Source organism: Rhineura floridana, chromosome 6 (assembly GCF_030035675.1).
Source record: "Rhineura floridana isolate rRhiFlo1 chromosome 6, rRhiFlo1.hap2, whole genome shotgun sequence".
Taxonomy (NCBI): domain Eukaryota; kingdom Metazoa; phylum Chordata; class Lepidosauria; order Squamata; family Rhineuridae; genus Rhineura; species Rhineura floridana.
The window spans coordinates 107,449,383-107,469,087 of NC_084485.1; the positions used below are offsets into that span (position 1 = coordinate 107,449,383).

At 42.7% G+C, this 19,705-nt stretch overlaps 1 long non-coding RNA gene across 1 annotated transcript in view; it reads right to left on the bottom strand.

Moving 5' to 3' along the window:
* Positions 1-8,858: 8,858 nt before the first annotated feature.
* The window catches only part of LOC133386749 (uncharacterized), a 33,761-nt gene continuing 22,914 nt past the window's right edge, over positions 8,859-19,705 (bottom strand). The window contains exons 2-3 of the long non-coding RNA XR_009763265.1: positions 12,299-12,350; positions 8,859-9,755 (exon numbers count right to left, since the gene is read on the bottom strand). This is a non-coding gene — a long non-coding RNA (uncharacterized LOC133386749). The remainder of the gene's footprint in view (positions 9,756-12,298; positions 12,351-19,705) is intronic.

The following is a 19,705-nucleotide window of genomic DNA, read 5'->3' on the forward strand; positions in this document are numbered from 1 at the left end:
GGATGGAACAGCTGTCTGGGCCAGGGAAGTGATTAATGCCTCTCTGCAAGAGGGGGTGGTTCCTGGCTGCCTGAAAGAGACAGTAGGGAGACCACTCCTGAAGAGACCCTCCCTGGACCCAGAAAATCTTAATAAATATAGGCCGGTGACAATTGTTCCATTCCTGGGCAAGGTCCTTGAACGAGTGGTTGCGGGCCAGCTCCAGATGCTCTTGGATGAGACCGATTATCTGGATCCATTTCAGTTGGGTTTCAGGCCTGGTTTTGGCACAGAAACAGCCTTGGTCGCCCTGTATGATGACCTTTGTCAGGAGAGAGACAGGGGGAGTGTGACTCTGTTGATTCTTCTTGATCTCTCAGTGGCTTTCGATACCATTGACCATGGTATCCTTCTGGGAAGACTGGCTGAGTTGGGAGTGGGAGGGACTGCATGGCGGTGGTTCCGCTGCTGCATGACTGGTCGGCTCCAGAAGGTGGTGCTTGGGGAACATTGCTCGGCACCCTGGACTCTCCAGTATGGAGTTCTGTAGGGGTCAGTTCTGTCCCCCCTGCTGTTCAACATCTACATGAAACCATTGGGTGCAGTCATCCAGAGCTTTGGAGTGCGTTGCCATTAGTATGCTGATGACACACAGCTCTATTTCTCCTTTTCGTCTTCTTCAGGTGAGGCTGTCAATGTGCTGAACAGGTGCTTGGCTGCAACAATGGACTGGATGAGGGCTAATGCACTGAGGCTCAATCCAGACAAGACTGAGATGCTGCTAGTGCGTGGTTCTTCTGACCAGAAGGTGGATGTCTAACCTGTCCTTGATGGGGTTACACTCCCCTTGAATGAGCAGGTTCATAGCTTGGGGGTTCTCCTAGAACCATCTCTATCACTTGAGGCTCAGGTAGCCTCGGTGGCACAGAGTGCTTTCTACCGACTTCGGTTGGTAGCCCAGCTACCCCCCTATCTGGACAGGGATAACCTGGCTTCAGTTGTCCATGCTCTGGTAACCTCCAAGCTAGATTAGATAACGATCTAATAGGTATAAGGTGCCCCCTTCCAGTGGATCTTTTGAGTATAAATATAGGATCCCTAGATCAGGGAGATTAAGCCTCTAGGGGGCTGAAAGAGCCACAAATGGCTTGTAGAGAAATGACCTTGAATAAAGAAGCAACATCAGGAAGAAGCAAGAGCCATAACCACTCTTAGAGACAAGATTCTCACTATAGCTGTATGTGAGGTTTCCAGCCAGTGAGAGAAATGTAAGACAGGAGCATGGGGGGTGGGAGGCAAAGACCTGCTAGCTATTAGTTTTCTTTTACTGTTTTGTTGCTTGCAGACAATGTAAACAGCTTGCTCTAATAAACCATTTAACCTCTTCACCACCAGAAGTGTTTATTGCCCTGTTGAAATTTCAAAGTTACTTTTCTTGTGCCTGTTTAAAAAGGCATTTGGTAACACAGTTACTTTTTGCTTTCAAGACAGGGCTCATTTGCAAGACAGTTGCAAGAATTGCACCAAGGCTGAAGTCTTTTAGTGTGGTCTGACTTGTTCATTAATAAACATTTCTGTATTTTGGCTTGGACGTTTTAATCTTTTTTATTGTAATTATGTAAACATATGTTGCATAGAGGCTTCAGCATGTGGTGACTACTAAATAGAATAAATAATACATTTTAAAAGGCTAATTGGCAGATGGGATGGAAGGAAGAAAGAAGGATGGGTTGTATTCTTAAGGCTCCAAGCAGGATTTTGCTTGTGGAATGGATCTTTCCTTCCTTGTTTTTCCTGTTGCAGCTGTCTGATTATCTAAGGTCATTCATGAGAATAAGGGCTCTTCAGAATGGCATTCAGTGTTGCATAGAAGGCTGAGACAATATTGAGAGAAATTGGAGACCACCTCCCCTTATGCAAGCAGAAATTCTGCTCATGTTATGGCATTATTGGAACCAAGCTGTTACTCAGGTGATTGAGAGGGCTGGTAATCTGCATGCATGGTGCAGATGATCCCTCCAGTATCTGTGGAATAGAATGGAGGCAAATTCTGATTTTAAAAAAAGGTTGCTCATGGTTTAAGGAGACCTGAATGTGTGCTTCATGCCAGTATCTTTAGCAAGTAGTTAAGCTCAACTGATATAATATGCAGTCAAGAGAAAATTGTCTCCAGAACCAGCACTGGCTCAAACTGGATGACTAGTTTTTTGGGTATCAGAGAAGAATCACTAAGAACCCCTTCCAATGTTGTCTTTAAGAGCTGCTGCAGTGTGACCTCCTCCAGTGCTGATCAGTACTGTCAGACATCTGAGATCATTATTTGTGTTTGTTTATTTATTTATTTGATTTATATCCTGCCCTTTCTCCTAGTAGGAGCCCAGGGTGGCAAACAAAAGCACTAAAAACACTTTAAAACATAGTGAAAACAGACTTTAAAATACATTAAAACACAACCACCATTAAAAACATATTAAAACAAAACATCTTTAAAAACATTTTAATCATGGGGGAGGAGCCCATGGTATGTCTCCTTCTCCACACCAGAATCACTGGTCTGGGAAATTGGAACAACACTGGCATGGGTTCCTCCAACATGACCCTGAATGTCCAAGGTCACTGAAAGAGGGGGCAAAGCAACTTTCACGCCACTTAAGGTAACATTGGAAGTTTCCATGGATACATAATCATTATGAAAGATATATTTCTTCTCTCCCAATATAAGGTCTAAACCTTGAGAGAGAGAGAGAGAAATTGTGATATTCCACAGAATTCAATTGGATATGTGTCCACATTTGGCTACTTTTGGAAGCATTTATCTAAAGCAGATGAAAATCTGTTACAAAATGACTCATTAGGTTGAAAACTGGTTCTAGAATCTAAATGCTATAGGAAATTACTGTGCATGTTTGTCAATAGTGAGTATTGACTTCAGTGAGTCTTCTTTCATTGAAGTGATCTCTACAATGAGAAATGGATGGTCTGGCTCTTAACCAGAAATACCACATAGATGATATTACCGACAGATTCTTAGCCACTGACATTCAAAATAATTTACAGTTGCAACAACCTGAAAATCTATCACGATTCTTCAGATTCATCCTCAACTGACTCTTTGCCATTTCCTAACCCATCAATATTCTTGTCTTTAAAACCTAGCTACTCATTCTTGTGTGCAAGGAGTAAGGTAAATCAACTGGTTCATGGGTTGCTTCACTGCTGGGTCTAATGCTCCCTTTTGTTTTGTATCAAGTGAAGCTGAAAATTTGCAGAAGGGCATAAATTAATTTGATATGTAGCCTGCAGTAGCAAAGTGCATTATGGAGATGATTATACAATTCACACTTCCTGAACTGAAGTGTATGCACCTTAATAAAAACCCAGCCAAACTGCATATGGGGAAAAAAAAGAAACACTGCATATTTATCTACTTTTTTCCATGTTCGTTTATAACTCTGCCTACCTTTTGTTCCCTTTCTCTACCCTTTTTTGCTTTTATGTTTGCAAATGATAAATTTTCTCATGTTTTACATTTTATATTTAGTTTATCTCTTTATTTTTGTATTCATTTCCCACTGAAAATGGAATGAGTCTTTAGAATAATACAGTAGATATTGAGTTTTTAAATTGCTATTGGGTATATACTGCATAAGAAGGTTATCTGATCGCTAACTTAATCATGTGAAAATATTGCTACAGGAAAGCAGGCTTGGTAACAATGAGACACCTTTGCTTTCATAAAATTTATTTAACTATACACCCATTATGAAGCATTAATACAGAATCCCCCCCACTTTCTGTCACATTTAAGAGAGATTTATTGTTCACAGCAATTGAATTCATAGGCAAAAAACCACAAATGTGTAAATACAAATGGGTTTATACTGCATGCTATTTAAGCTTATCAAGAAATATCACCAAATTAAGCATTTCCTAGATGTTGAAACAGATGAAATGAGCCAAGTTTTTGTTTATGGTTGCAAAGTTGAAAGAAAGAAAGAAAGAAAGAAAGAAAGAAAGAAAGAAAGAAAGAAAGAAAGAAAGAAAGAAAGAAAGAAAGAAAGAAAGAAAGAAAGAAAGAAAGAAAGAAAGAAAAAGAAAGAAAGAAAGAAAGAAAGAAAGGTTATCTAAAAACATTTTAAAACCACAATAGATTTCCACCTTTAATCATTATTTTTGGGGAAAAACAGCAGAATTTTAAATGGTGGCAATAATATCTTCAATGTCCGCCCAACCAGCAAAAAACAGTTACATTGTTTTTTCATGATAACTAAATATTGGCAGCACACAATTTGTATTGCCTTGTATAAATATTTGTCTTATGTAGTTTAATGGGATCACTGTAATGTAATGTTAACTTAATATAGTGCTTTGCACTCTTGCAGCTGCTACTTAGCTAAACAAGTAGGGATGGACAAATATGTCGGTTATGGTATCTATCATTTTCTCATTTTTCCAGTCTTAAATTCAGTTCTCTACTTTTTCCCATTACTTTGTGATTTTTTTTAAAAAAAGTCCTCCTGAAAATTCCTCAGCATTTTAATGCAAATTTCTCCTACTATGTACATTTTTGTATGCAGTTTACCTAATACACACTTTTGCAAAGCAATCTTCCCTAATCCAATGTATTGTGGACATCATTTTAAATAATATATGCATCTATACACCCACTTTATCCTAGTATATGCATTTTTTTTACACATTGCTTGGCTGGAGAGCTGCAATGCAAAATTCAGAGAAGTGTGAATTTTAAAGGTTGGCTGTGTTTCAGATGAAGTACTGTTTTAGAAAGTGCCAATTAGGTAGTTCACCTTTAACTGCGAACTGAATCGCATATTTTCCCCCATCCTTAGTCCTACACCATATCCATCATTCCTTTGTGAGTATGCATCACAGAGGAAGATCAGTATCTTAAATTTTTAAATTGTGTTTTAAATTGTTTTTAAAAGATGTATTTTAAATTGTATTTGTTTTTAGTTACTGTAAACTGCCCAGAGAGCTTCGGCTATGGGGCAGTATGCAAGTATAATAAATAAATAAAATAGTAGAGGGCAAACTGTCTTTCAGCTGCTTTTCTAAATGAGAACACCTTAATTAACTTCCAAAGAATCCAACGTTTCTTGGAAGAAAAGTTTAAAACCACTGGTATATTTTGTTAGACAAATGATGAGGAATCGTTGGCTCTCCAGATGTTGTTGGTCTCCAAGTCCCATCAGTTCCAGCCAGCATGGGCAATGGTGAGGGATGATGGGAATTGTTGTCCACAGGTTCTCCAACCTTGTATTATACAGTATTTGTTGATTTATTTAATTTATTTATTAAATTTATATCCTGCCCTTCCTCCCAGTAGGAGCCCAGGGAGGCAAACAAAACATTAAACACACTCTAAAATATCTTAGAGAGAGCCAGTGTGGTGTGGTGGTTAAGGTGTTGGACTACGACCTGGGAGATCAGGGTTCGAATCCCCACATAGCCATGAAGCTCACTGGGTGACCTTGGGCCAGTCACTGCCTCTTAGCCTCATGAAAACCCTATTCATAGGGTCGCCATAAGTCGGAATCGACTTGAAGGCAGTACATTCATTCATTTCAAAACATCTTAAAAACAGACTTTACAATATATTAAAACAAAAGATCATTAAAAACATATTTTTAAAAAAGCTTTAAAAATATAGCAATTCCAACACAGGTGCAGACAGGGACAATATCTCTACTTAAAAGGCTAGCTGAAAGAGGAAAGTCTTCAGTAGGCACCAAAAAGATAACACAGATGGTGCCTGTCTAATATTTAAGGGGAAGGAATTCCAAAGAGTAGGTAACACTACACTAAAGGTCTATTTCCTATGTTGTGCAGAAGGGACCTCCTGATAAGATGGTATCTGCAGGAGGACCTCACCTGCAGAGCACAGTGATCAACTGGTATATAATGGGTAAGACCATCTTTCAGGTATCCTGGTCTCAACCTGTATAAGGCTTTGTAAACCAAAACCACAACCTTGAACTTGGCCCGGTAGCAAATGGGCAGCCAATGCAATTTTTTCAGCAGTGGGATGACATGTTAGCAATACCCTGCCCCAGTGAGCAGTTATGCCACTACATTTTGCTCCAGCTGCAGTTTCCAGATGAACATACAACATATGACACAATGTTTTTGTTGCCTTGTGCAATAATAAACAATATTTGACAGATGACAGTCTATGATTTTATATTTGAAGCATGCCAAAATCAGAATAATCAAGAAGTACCAAACTGATGGGTACAGGATTCAAAGTTTGAAGTTTGAGTGGGAAAAATCAAATTCAAAATAATATATTTGATTTTTTCTCTCTCTCAAATTTCTCATTAAAAACTTGCACAGTGAAATTAGAAAAAAAGGTTTCAGACATTTGTGAATATTAGTTTCAGTTCTACTCATGATTAACTTAGATTTCATGAATTCAATTGTGTTGAAATATTGGTCTTAAGAAAGAAAGCCCTAACTTAATTCAAAGATTTGAGATTGCTCCATATTCCCAAGCATGTTGTTCCAGTGGTTAAGCTTCTATATTGTAAAGGAGAAAGACATCATTTTAGTAATAGTGGAGTTACAATGATTTACCTTTACAGAAAAGCTAGCCCATTTTTCAACATTGAAAAGTCTTCAGGCTAGCTCCTCAGTGAGTGCAAATTGAAATCAATGGAGCTGCACCTTTTAGACTTCTAGAAACTCTGACCCTTGAGGTGATAGGGTCTCAGTTTATAGCTCATAACGAAGGCCAGAGTCTTAGCAAGCCTTAGAGAGCGACTGCAGCATAGCATTAAAGGGAATGAGCTAAGAACTGGGATGTACCCATTTCAAATTATGATTGCCAGGTTCAGGGCCTGAGACTGATCCTGTATCTTTAGGAAAAGAGAAAGTCAGCCAAGTGCATGTGTTCTTGCAACACTGTAATGAGAAAAACCACAAGGTGGAATTCTCCTTTCAACCTGCACAACTTTTAAAGATACAGAAGACCTCTTGGAGGTCAGACCTGGCAACCAAGAGGTCTTCTGTATCTTTAAGAGTTGTGTGTCGGGGAAGGAAGAATTCCACCTTGTGTTTTTTCCCATTACAGTGTTGCAAGAACACCTGCACTTGGCTGACTTTCTCTTCTCCTAAAGATACAGGATAAGTCTCAGGCCCTGAGCCTGGCAACCCTATTTCAAATATTGTCTTTGCCAGGAACACATTTGGTTCCTGTATGCAAGGCACAATATTTCAGCCTCAATGCATTCTACATAGGCACACACTACATGGACACACACACACACTTCGTTTTATGTACATTGAACACTGTACATCAGGGTACCCAATTTGGTGCCTTCCAGATGTTTGGCCATAGGTCCCATCATAGCCTGACCATTGGTTATGCTGGCTGGGATTGATGGAAGTTGTAGTCCAACATCTGGGTACCATATTGGTTACCCCAGATCTGTGTAGTGAGAACTGCTTTGCTGTTACTTCCATGGTACAATTATTTGAAATTTCTCTTCCACACACACACAAAGTTGTTTCTTTAAAAAAGCCCAAGAACACCTTACTCTTCTTGCTATGAACTCACACCTCCAAATTATTAACAAATATAGCTCAGAAACCATCTGTGCCTATAACACAGTGTTCCTATTAGCCTTCAGCCTGAACCTTTCTTTCTAAAATCCTTCATTCCTTGTCTCTCAGCCCACTGTTAACCATTTCCCTCACAAGTCTGAACTCTGCTTGTGAAGCTCATTGTCATTTTCTTGCTCTAGAGTAAGTTACTCCTATTATTCTAAAGGAAGTGAAAAATTATAACATCAAAATTGCTTCAGAAAATAAAATTAACTGCATGTTTGTAAGATACATACAAAAGAGATAACACAAACAAGGTGGAGGAAACATACTTAACATATAATATTTAATAAGGGAGACATTTGCATCTCTTCAGGGCCACATTGCCACATTTCATTAGAAACCCTTCAACTTCAGTTTTCAAAGCATCTTTCAAACTGGTTCTATTTTGAAACTCCCCTAACGTCTTATACAACAGAGATGGGGAACATGTAGCCCTTCAGAATGCATTGGACTACAGCTCCCATCATCCCTGACAATTGGCTGTGCTGGCTGGGACAGCCACAAGTTCCCCATCACTGTTATAAGACATACTGTTATGGACACACCTATGAGACAGGTGAATACTTGTTGAAAAAATGTACTGGGGTGGCTATTTTTAATATAGAAAAATATACAAGAACCCTTGCACAAGACTCTTGTTTGGTGAACAGTGAAGGGAAAGCAGGACTGCCCCTATTACCAACCCAGCCAGTCCCCGACATGCCCACTGGCTAAGGTTGCCAGGTTCAGGGCCTGAGACTGATCCTGTATCTTTAGGAGAAGAGAAAGTCAGTCACATGCAGGTGTTCTTGCAACACTGTAATGGGAAAAACCACAAGTTGGAATTCTCCCTTCCTCCTGCACAACTTTTAAAGACACAGAAGACCTCTTGGTTGCCAGGCCTGGCCTCCAAGAGGTCTTCTGTATCTTTAAAAGTTGTGCAGGGGGAAGGGAGAATTCTACCTTATGGTTTTTCCCATTACAATGTTGCAGGAACACCTGCACTTGGCTGACTTTCTCTTCTCCTAAAGATACAGGATCAGTCTCAGGCCCTGAACCTGGCAACCCTACATATATCAATATCAGGGGTGTTGCTAGTGGGTGTGACCCAATCCTCCTTGCAAATCCTTTGAATGTATGATGGGTCCATACAAATAGCCCTCAGTATGGATGCCCTTGTACAAAAAGAGAACACTGGGTTTATTTTATTTCTTTATTAAGATATTTATATACCACTTAATTATTAACATTTTTAACTGTTGTACATAAAAATAAATGATTCAGAAAATAAAACAATAAAATGTATCATAAAACTGAACAGCACCTTAAAACGTCTGCTGGAACAAGAGAGTTGTAGTCATGTACCTGGGGTTCAACAGGGAGGGTGCCAATCTAAATCTCATTTGGGAGCAAGTTCTATAGCCTTGGACCCAGCTACAAGTCATCTGAAGCATGGGGGACCACCAACTGAGACCCCCCCCCAAAGATCTCAGTGATCAGGATCTAAGGGGTCAGGCAGGTTGTATGCAATGCTCTCCATGCACAAGTTGAATGGATTTTCCCTCACATTATATGACTTCACTGACCTCTCCTCTCTCCTTCAGCCCTCTGTGTGCCTTCAAAATCTGCTCCAGAGAGTTGAGAGATCCTCTGGAACAAATTTAGGAGGTGCACTGAGAGAGGAGAATGTAGTGAAGTCCAACTGCGTAAGTGAAAGTTCACATAAACAATGTTGGATTCTTCCCATAGTATTTAGCACTGCTAGACAAATGTTTCATCTAAGACTGTTTATACACCCTGCTACCTTCAGCTGCATATGCTTAGAAGATTCAGCAAGGGTTATCCTGTGTTTGTTGTATTACATAGAGACCATAAATATCATTTTTTAAAATGCAGAGATAGTCACGCAGTTCATAAATGTGGTGTATATCTGTGCGCTGAAATGGTCAGTTTCAATCATAATTCTCAGTTGTTTCTAATGTGTAAAATAGTTTCCTCATGATATAGAGTTGATAAGCTGTTTCTTTGCTTCAGGCTTTAGGATGTCTATGTGTTGTCTATTATTACACAGGCACTGAATGCTTGAGACAAATGATTATACAATCCTTTTTATGACTTCTCTTCCATCAGTGTTTTGGTTTCAGGAGGAAATTTGCATTCATCCGTACATTCTGTAGGAATGAGCAAAGCCAAAAGTCATCAGGCAAATTTTATGAATGGTTCTAATCCAGTTGGAACTACGAGCCCCCCTAGATAAGCTAGATGGGGAACTTAGTCAAGGTCAGCAGTTTAAATGCAAGAATTTTGGGTTCTTTGCATGGGCAGTTGTGTTACTGACACTCTGAGAAATCCACCCATCAATCACACCCAAACAAATATGCACTCCTTGTTTTGGCTAATGCCTTGATTTGGTTTATGATTACCCATCCATGCAAGAGTAGCTAACAGCAGCATTACTACCGATTTCCTGGATGATGCATGGAAAGGGCATAGCAGTGGCAAGGTTGGAGCTGTCCAGGCAGACTTGTGCGCTCTGTCAGTGCACCCATGCAGTTCCAAACTGCCCTGCCCCTGCATTGCCCAGGTAAATAGAAGCATCACTAAAGTCTAGAAGGTGGCTCCACAACACTGCCCTCCATGGCAGCTACTCTTGCTCCCAGGGTAAGTTCAGGAAAGCTCAGAATAGTTATTTACTAGGTTGCACCAATATTTCATGGTATACTTGCCTCAAAATGTGGGCTTTCAAAGGTGAAGAAACAATGCCCATTTTGAAATTGTTTGGTGCTTTTTTTTTGCACAGATGCTCCAACCTTCACAGTTGGCAGTGACTTCTATAAATAAGACTGACATGCTATACATCTAATCTTACCCCACATCACAAATGGTTTGATCATGCACAACAATATGTGATTCTGTGAAATCTTTTTTCTTCAGAAAACTGAACCAGCTTTTTCAAAGCAGGCAATCAGAAAAGAGGAGTATTAATAGTAGGGAAGGGGAGCCTGTGACCCTCCAGATGTTGTTGGACCCCCACTCCCAATATCAAGGATGATGAGAATGGTAGTTCAGCAACAGTGGGATGCAGAAGTGGCTCGCCTGGTAGACTGGACACTAGCTACGCTAGAGGGGTCACTTTCACTTGTGGGGAGGGAGAGGTGGTGGGGTATTGGCGCAGCACAGTCTCAACAGCAGAACCAATCCAGTGCTCCCACTGGTGAGCCCACATTGCATTGACCTCCCTGCTGCTTCATCCCACTCCCTCTTGGTAAGCAACAGGAATATCGCTGCCAAGAAGCTAGCATTGCAGCTCCACCCTACCACGCGAGCTGCTTCTGTCTGGATGGCAACAGGTCTCCATCCCTCTTAAGTAAATGAAGCAACAAGACATCATCCAGCACACAGAATCACATTATGCCACCATGCATGGTACCATGTCAGGTCAGACTTTGAGGAGGTCCTTTGACAAAATGCCTCTTTTCAGTGCCCCCTCTCCTTGCGAGGGTCTCCCTCCTTGCCCAAACTGTGCCACTGCTTAGAAGAAGAGGTCAAGGCAAGTGGAGGGTTCTACCCTTTCCCCTTGCTCTTGTTACTGCTTGCCTGAAAGAGAATGAGCAGGAGCCTCAGCAGAGGGGACCCTGGTGGCATGGGAGTCTCTGCTGGTGCTCAGCACTGCCAAACTCTGCCAAACAGGGCATCCAGGTGTCTCTAGTGTCAAGGTAATCCTGGGAAACCATAACCAATGATGAAAATCAATGCATATTAGAAAGGGGAACCACGTATGATCCATACATGTTTTTGGTTAAAAAGTGAAAAACCCAAATTTGGTTTCACCTCAGCTCTACTAAATTACCCACAAAAGTCAAGGCAAGACTTCTGCGGAAATGGTTGAAAGGCACCCTAAGTGTGAATTTCAGAAACATGATGACATTCAACATTCTACTTTTAAAAGTGAAGCTGGTATGCAGATGAATCCAGGAACCCAGCTAGTCTCCTAACCATGAGTGCTAAGCAGGCACTAAGCCATGCATCTTCCCAAACACAACTGCAAACTGAGTTATGAGTGCAAAAAAAAAACCTGCCTGCAGGTGCAAAATAAAATGTATATAAATTTTTGCAAGCTCTGGTTGCAGCTGCCAAAGAAGAAGTTGAGCCCCATATATATATATATATATATAAATCTAATCCATATATATATATATATATAAATCTAATCCATTATGAGGACAGCATACACTTTAGAATTACAAGAATGATGATGATAAATTGTGTATGATTCCAGTTTGGGGTTTTTTAGAAAAAAATGTATCCAGTTAATTTTTTTCACTGTCCTTGGTAGCCTTCTGATACGAGTTATACAATTCTTCTTTATGAGAACACCAGGGAGAAAACCCATCAGACACAATTCCTCTTGATGAGGACAATCTGGACAATCTAGTAGAAGGATAATTAGGGCAGCACTCTGGCAAATTCCTGTAAAACACTTGCCATTCAGCAACCACTCTGCCCTGCATAGTGACTGATTGCTTGCCTCTGGTTATTTACACCCCTGTGAGGTCACTATATGGTGACCTCACCCATTGCATTTTACATGCACTGTCCTTTTTTTAAAAAACTACCTCAAAGCTGTCTTAAGAAACAATCTCAATCAGTGATCAGCAGCAATACACCACTTCATTAGCTGTATTTTGCACAGTTGACCCTGAATGTTTCTCACCTTTTATGATTGTGTCAGAGAAGGCAAAGATCTGCCCATTGCCAGTGGTGATCTGAAAAAAATGATAAAAATACCATCAGGGTCACATAACAGCAAACACACAGCACTTCATGAAGCAGATCCTCTGGTAGCAGTCAGGTTGATTGAAGGGAACAGAAAAGAGCTGTGTCAAAGACTGAGAGAATGACATATTCATTGTAGAGATGCTGCTAATTTGGGGGCTGGGGGAGAGGATTCAGGATACAAATTTACCCAGGTTATAATGCTTGGCTTAAACCCAGCCTGAGCACCCACCCAATTTTCCCTCTCCAGATTGGATTATAATCCAAGTTGGAGAAGAATTCTGACCTCCTGCCCCTCTTCCATGTACCTGGCCTGACCTGGTGGTGGCATCAGCAACTGTAAATGAAAGATCTGGAGGCATCTGGAGGGGGGCCAAGCTATATCAAGACTGGGCGGCAGATGCTGGGTTGATGCTGGGGGCAGACCATGTCACTCTAGAGGAACAAGAGATAGGTGTGTGATATCCATCCCCTGTTCCGGGTCTGCCCAAATCCAGAAGACAACTGGGAGACGCAGGATTCCTACCGACCTTCGACTGTTGTTGTGTAACACCAGGTCTGTGTCACAAAAGACATCTATCATCGATGATATGATTTTGGATGAATGCGTAGACCTGGTGTGTGTCATGGAAACTTGGTTGGACGAGGCCTCGGCTCCCATTCTTGAGGCCATGTGTCCACCAGGTTTTCGCTACGCACAGCAGCCGAGGGCGGGAAGGCGGGGAGGGGGTGTGGCAGTCATCTATCGGGAATCTTTGGTTTTCAACAGACCTCCGCTCCCGAGGACCAAGTTTGTTGATTGCATGTACTGGAGGTTGGGCCCGAAGGGCAGTTTAGGGATCCTGCTTGTGTACTGCCCGCCCCGCAACACGGCAGACTCCCTGGCTGAGGTGCTTGAGGTGGTCTCGAATGTACGAGCGTTGTCCCCAGAGCTGTTAATTCTCGGGGACTTCAATGTGCATGCTGCGGCCACTCTCGTTGGAGCCCCTCGGGATTTCCTGGAAACCATGGCTTCCTGGGAACTGCACCTTAGTAATACTGAGCCCACCCATGTAGCCAGTCATGCTCTCGACCTTGTATTTGTCCTGGGAAAGGAGGGAAGTGTTCTGAAGTTGGGGGCTACTTCTTTTACCCCTGTGTCATGGTCAGATCACTATCTGGTGAATATAGAATTCTCGATGCCACACGCCCTCCGCAGGGGTAAAGGACCTATTAGAATGGTCCGCCCCAGGCGCTTGATGGATCCAGATGGATTCCTGACTGCGCTTGGGGAATTGGAACCTGCTGAAGGTCGCTCGGTCGAAACCCTGGTGATGGAGTGGAATGAGGGGATCACCAGGGCATTGGACCGGGTTGCCCCGAAACGTCCTCTCCCCCTGAATAGAACTCAGATAGCACCATGGTATACACCCCGGTTGCGTAATCTGAGGCGGGAGGTGAGACGACTAGAACGCCGGTGGCAGAAGTCTCGCTCTGAAGGTGCTCAGACACAGGTCAGAGCAGCAGTAGCTGCCTACCAGGTGGCAGTAAAGGCAACAAAGAAGGAGTTCTTTGCTGCCTCTATTGCATCCGCAGAGTGCTGTCCCAGGAGGTTGTTCCAAGTGGTCCGAAGCCTGGTTGGTCCAGTTGCTCAGGTACCCCTGGAGCATTCTAAGACCTCCTGTGACAAATTGGCAAAGCACTTCGCTGATAAAATCGAACACCTAAGGAGCTCGATTCCGTACGCCATGGATGCAGTGAATGAATCAGAGTTGACCACTTGCAATCTGGTCCAGTGGGATCGATTTCGGCCTCTCCCTTCTGAGGAAGTGGACAAGGTGCTTTCATCTGTGAAGCCTACCACCTGTCTGATTGATCCTTGCCCATCATGGCTCCTTGTGAGTTGCAAGGAGAAACTAGGTGAAGGGATTAGGGCGGTGGTAAACACATCCTTAGAGGAGGGTGTGATGCCACTGGCCCTCAAGGAGGCAATTATAAAACCTATCTTAAAGAAGTCCTCCTTGGATCCCCAAGTTTTGAACAACTTCCGCCCAGTTTCGAATTTGCCATTTTTGGGCAAGATCATTGAGCGAGTGGTGGCTAACCAATTGTCAGCACACTTGGATGAAACGGATTATCTGGATCCATACCAATTGGGTTTCAGGACTGGACATGGAACTGAAACAGCCTTGGTCGCTCTGGTGGATGATATGAGGAGGGCATTAGATAGGGGAGAATTCACCTTTCTTGTCCTCCTGGATCTTTCAGCGGCTTTTGATACCGTTGACCACAGTATCCTGTTGGATCACCTGGAAGGATTGGGAATTGGAGGCACTGTTTTACAGTGGTTCCGTTCCTTTCTCTCTGACAGGTGTCAACAGGTAGCATTGGGAGATGAGGTTTCAGACCCTTGGCCTCTCACTTGTGGAGTGCCACAGGGTTCTATCCTCTCTCCCATGCTATTTAACATCTATATGAAGCCGCTGGGTTCCATCATCAGGAGATTTGGGCTGCGGTGTCACCAATATGCGGATGATAGTCAGCTCTATCTCTCGTTTAAGTCCTCACCAGAGTTGGCTGTGGAGACCATGTCCAAGTGCCTGGAATCCGTGAGTGGATGGATGGGAAGGAACAGGCTGAAGTTAAATCCTGACAAGACCAAGGTGCTGCTTGTGGGAGACAGGGGAAGGTTGGGTCCTGTTGACCTGAGGTTTAATGGGGTACAATTACCCCTGAAGGACCAGGTCCGCAGCCTTGGGGTTGTTCTTGACACCAGGCTGTCCATGGAGGCTCAGATTTCGGCAGTGAGCCGGGCAGCCTGGTACCAATTACACCTCATACGTAGGCTGCAACCCTACCTCCCTGTTCATCAGCTCCCACTGGTAGTACATGCCCTGGTCACCTGTCGATTAGACTACTGCAATGCGCTCTACGTGGGGTTACCCTTGAAAACGGTCCGGAAACTTCAACTGGTACAGAATGCGGCAGCTCGTTTACTTACAAACAGTCGTCGCTGTGATCATATTACGCCAGTATTATTTAATCTACACTGGCTTCCAGTAGTTTTCCGGGCCCAATTCAAGGTGTTGGTGTTAACCTTTAAATCCCTATACGGTCTCAGCCCAGTGTATCTGAAGGAGCACCTCCAGCATCACCAATTATGCCGCCCGACAAGATCAGCCATGCAAGGCCTTCTCTCAATCCCACCAACAAAAGCAGCTAGATTGGTGGGGACTAGAGAGAGGGCTTTTTCGGTGGCAGCCCCCACTCTCTGGAATTCCCTCCCATCTGATCTTCGGCATGCCCCTTCCCTAGACACCTTCCGCCGAGCCTTAAAAACTTGGCTGTTTGGACAGGCCTTTGGGACCACCGGGATGGGCTAATTACATACTGAATGCCCGTTGTTTTGTACTGTATATGCTGTTGTTTTATTACTGCTGACTATATTGTATTTTATTGTATTTACTGTATTTTATTGTATTTTATTGAAATTTGATATGTACGTCGCCTAGAGTGGCTTCGGCCAGATAGGCGACCTAAAAATTAAATTTACATTTACATTTTATAAGAGGCCTCACCCTTTCTTCTTTCTCCCTCTCTTTTGGTTGCAGTCTCAAGCATCAGGGTCACTGGAAGATGTAATTCTTGGATGCTAACATTCCAAGGAAGGAGGGAGGGAGGAGGAAATGGCGAAGGAACCTCTCAGGTCTCTAGATCTCCCTCTCTACTGTCATTTTTGCATCCCCCAGACCAGGACAGGTAAGTGAATGGGAAAGTGAGAGCGGCAGTATTTGGGGCTCACAGTAGGATTGGAGGCATTTGGAAACCTGAATGCACTCCTAATGTCATCAGAAATGAGATGGGGCTGTTTGAATCATCACTGGGCTTGTAAAAATAACAGCATTCTTTTTCTGAAAATGGCGTTCCTGTTTAAGGGGCGTTTTTTGCCTCCACCCGAATTGTATAGGAAGACTCGGGAATGATCTCGAAGTTTTACAGTTGTGCCACGTGAGATCTAAGGGCCAATCAGGTTTGGGTTTGAGCTGCGTATATAAAGCCGCTCTCGCCCTTAAGGTTTGCCTTTTTTGCCTCGCGGCACCCTCCCTCCCACCCTTGTCAGCATGGGCTTTGCTAGTCGCCATAATGGGGCTGAGTAGGAATTTTTTGGGGGGGATCCTGATTTCAGAATCCCTTTGGTTTTGCCTACTCCATGCTGCTTGGGTTTAATTCAATTGGCTTGTCGGGTTGGGTTGCGGTGTTTCTGCTTGGCTGGCATGGAATTCGGGCAGGTGAGGTATATTGGGTTATATTGAGGCGGTTAAGGCATACAGGTAAGGGGCACTCCCAGGGAACCATCAAGGCTTTATGCCTGGTGGCGATCTGGGGAGTGTACTTGTGGGACCTGCTCGCGCATCATGGTGAACGCCTGTACGGCGGGGCCGTGGTGCGGGGGTTGGAACCACAGCTGATTCCAGCAGCAAGGAGGGAGGTTTTCGCCCGCGTCCTTGACTCTGGAGTTAAGGTCTGGAGAGACTATTTGCCTTTAGAAGGCGTGGGAGTATTCCCACATAAGTAAGAGGCCTCACCTGCCCGAAGCAATTTAATCTGATGAATTGGCTTATCTGCATTTGATGTAGAATGTTATATTTAATAAATATAACATTATTCCACCTTGTGTCACGAGTCTTCTTGGTGTGGGGGCAATAGCTCCGTTCATCAAGTCCAAAACAAACTCAACAGGTTTTGTTCATCCATAATTCTCTGTATGCTAAAATCAAATACATGGTGCAAGTCAAAGAGAATTTGACAGAGGGGGAGATGATCTGCAGTGCTAAGAAGAGGCTCCCAATCTCCCTCCTTTTGGACAGGTAAACGAAACAGATACCGGGAACTGCATTTACTTTCACACTATACTATTGTATTTGATGGGTTTTAATCTCTTTCTTTTCCTCTATTGTTCCTGAGTCCTCACATCAATTCTTGTTGCAAAACTCATGGGGGGGGGAGACACAATCCAAAATATTGCACATTAGATAGATAGATAGATAGATAGATAGATAGATAGATAGATAGATAGATAGATAGATAGATAGATAGATAGATAGATAGATAGATAGATAGATAGATAGATAGATAGATAGATAGATAGATAGATAGATAGATAGATGTAATTTGTACAGCAGCAAAGATGCTCTGGCAGGTTTGTGCACAAGCTGTTGCTTGCTGGCATCTGCACCTTGCTCTCTCCATTTCAGTTCATTTGACAACTTTGAATCAGATAACAAGAGATGTCTACTTCCTCTTGAGAGCTGCTAACCTGAACGGAACACTGTGTCATGAAAGGAGGAGCAAAGAAAAGCTTTTGCGTGGGTTCCTCCTTGTTCCTAAGGAAACCAGCCTCTCCCTGTTTTCTCTGCAGTTACGTTTGCTTCTGTTATATGAAAAGCTTTTGTCTAAGAATTCCTTCTGATTACAGTAATCTAAACAAGCAACTACAGCTGTTGTGGTGCCTCCCCCCCTTTCCTCCATTTTAAATCTCTGTGTTTTGCAATCAGATTTAGAGGCAATAGGAAAGGAATTTCCATTAGAGTAAGTGAAGTGGTATGAATTTTCAGCAGTGCGTAATTTCATACTTGCACAAGCAACTTGCCTAACCACTTTAATAGGGAACTCAGTGAAGAAGTATCCTCGGACAGGAAAATATTGTGGGTAACTATCTGTATCTGTACCCAGATCCAGACTCCCCACTGTGGGTCTCCAAGCCAGGATCCCTGAGGTCAGCTGCTGGAGGCTGGAGTGGAAAGAGTGGAAGATGACACTTAACTAGGTAAGAAAAGAAAGTTATGCTCCACTTGTTTTTCCTCCTAGATCTGGCCAAATCAGAGTCTTTATACTAGGGTGGGATGAGAGGATTTTCTACATTCTGTACTATTTCTATACTCCACTCCTGGTTTATTTGATGTTTAAATCTGAAATTTCGGCGCTTTCAGTTTCTTTGCATTTTTGTTCCCCTCTAGATTACCGCTTTGCATGGGTTTATTGATAAAACTCTGTAAAAAAGCAGCTTGGTATGATTATGCATTTAACTGTATCATTTTTTTCCTGTAAAGTGTTTTACTGATACACACTTGCACATTGGTAAAACACCCCTCAAGAAGAACATAGCTATTTCTTACTTACAACCAGTCCAGAGGGTGACAGGGCCTGTCAGCTTCCTTCTCTTTAGTTTAAGTATTTCCGATTTAGAATTCAGCAGGATGGGAATACAATGAGAACTAGTTGGCTCTCCCTGTCATTGTCTCTGGCTCCACCTATTGTTGACCTTCTGTCTTACACCCCACAAGTCCCAATGGGCACCAGCCAACACTGGAAGCATGCTTACTTCATACTGCCTGTCTAATGTGGGAACCAATGTTGAATAGTCCTTGCTATATCTGAACTCAGAGGCCTAAGCAATTAATAGTACCAGGTAGCTCAGTGACACATATTTGAAACCAAAAGAGATAGTACACTTTATGTTGTTTGCAGCTAGACTTTTTTTTTTTACACAAAATTGGAAAAGGTCAATAGAGTTGTCCATAGATTGTTGGGACGGTAAGTTCTCTGGAACATTGCTGAGAAGCTTACCCATCAGACATATGTGGATCAACGGGCTAGCATAATCAGAACCATATTTTGCTGTGAGGAATGACTATTTCTTATACTGTGAACAAAAATACAATGAGACATGCCTCCCTAAAAATTATGTTTCCATTTAGAAAAAGTGATAGTGGGCAAGGTCACTGTACAGAAATATTGAAGACTCAGGTTAAAGTACAGATTGTGGGGTCAGTATTATAATTTGTGATTCTTGGTGTTGACAATAAGAGACTGGGAAAGGGTCTTCTGTTGCCTTTATGAGAAAATAAAAAATGGTGTGATGATATTATGCTGTTGAGTTGTTTCATGTTTATAGTTTTGTATTGTAAAAGAGACCAAGTCTTTAAGGTTCTTAACTATCTCCCTAACAGTACTGTAGGGCCCTGCTTTTCGGCTGCCTGCTTTTCGGCGTTCCGCTAATGCGGCGGCTTTCAATTAGAATAAGGCCCCACTCATACGGCATTTTTTGGGCATTGGGTGCCATTCTATTGAGTGAGTTCCACTTTTTGGTGGGTTTCGCTTTCAGGCAGGGGTCTGGAACGTAACCCACTGTATGAGTGGGACCCTACTGTAATGGTTTAATTCTATGGCTTGGGTCTGTGCAAAATATCAGTGTGAATATCAATAGGTAGAACATCTATGAAATCCGGAATGCCCAATTTATTCTGCAGAAGAACAATGGCCAGTGGCCCATCTAGTCCAGCATCCTGGTCTCACGGTGGTCAGC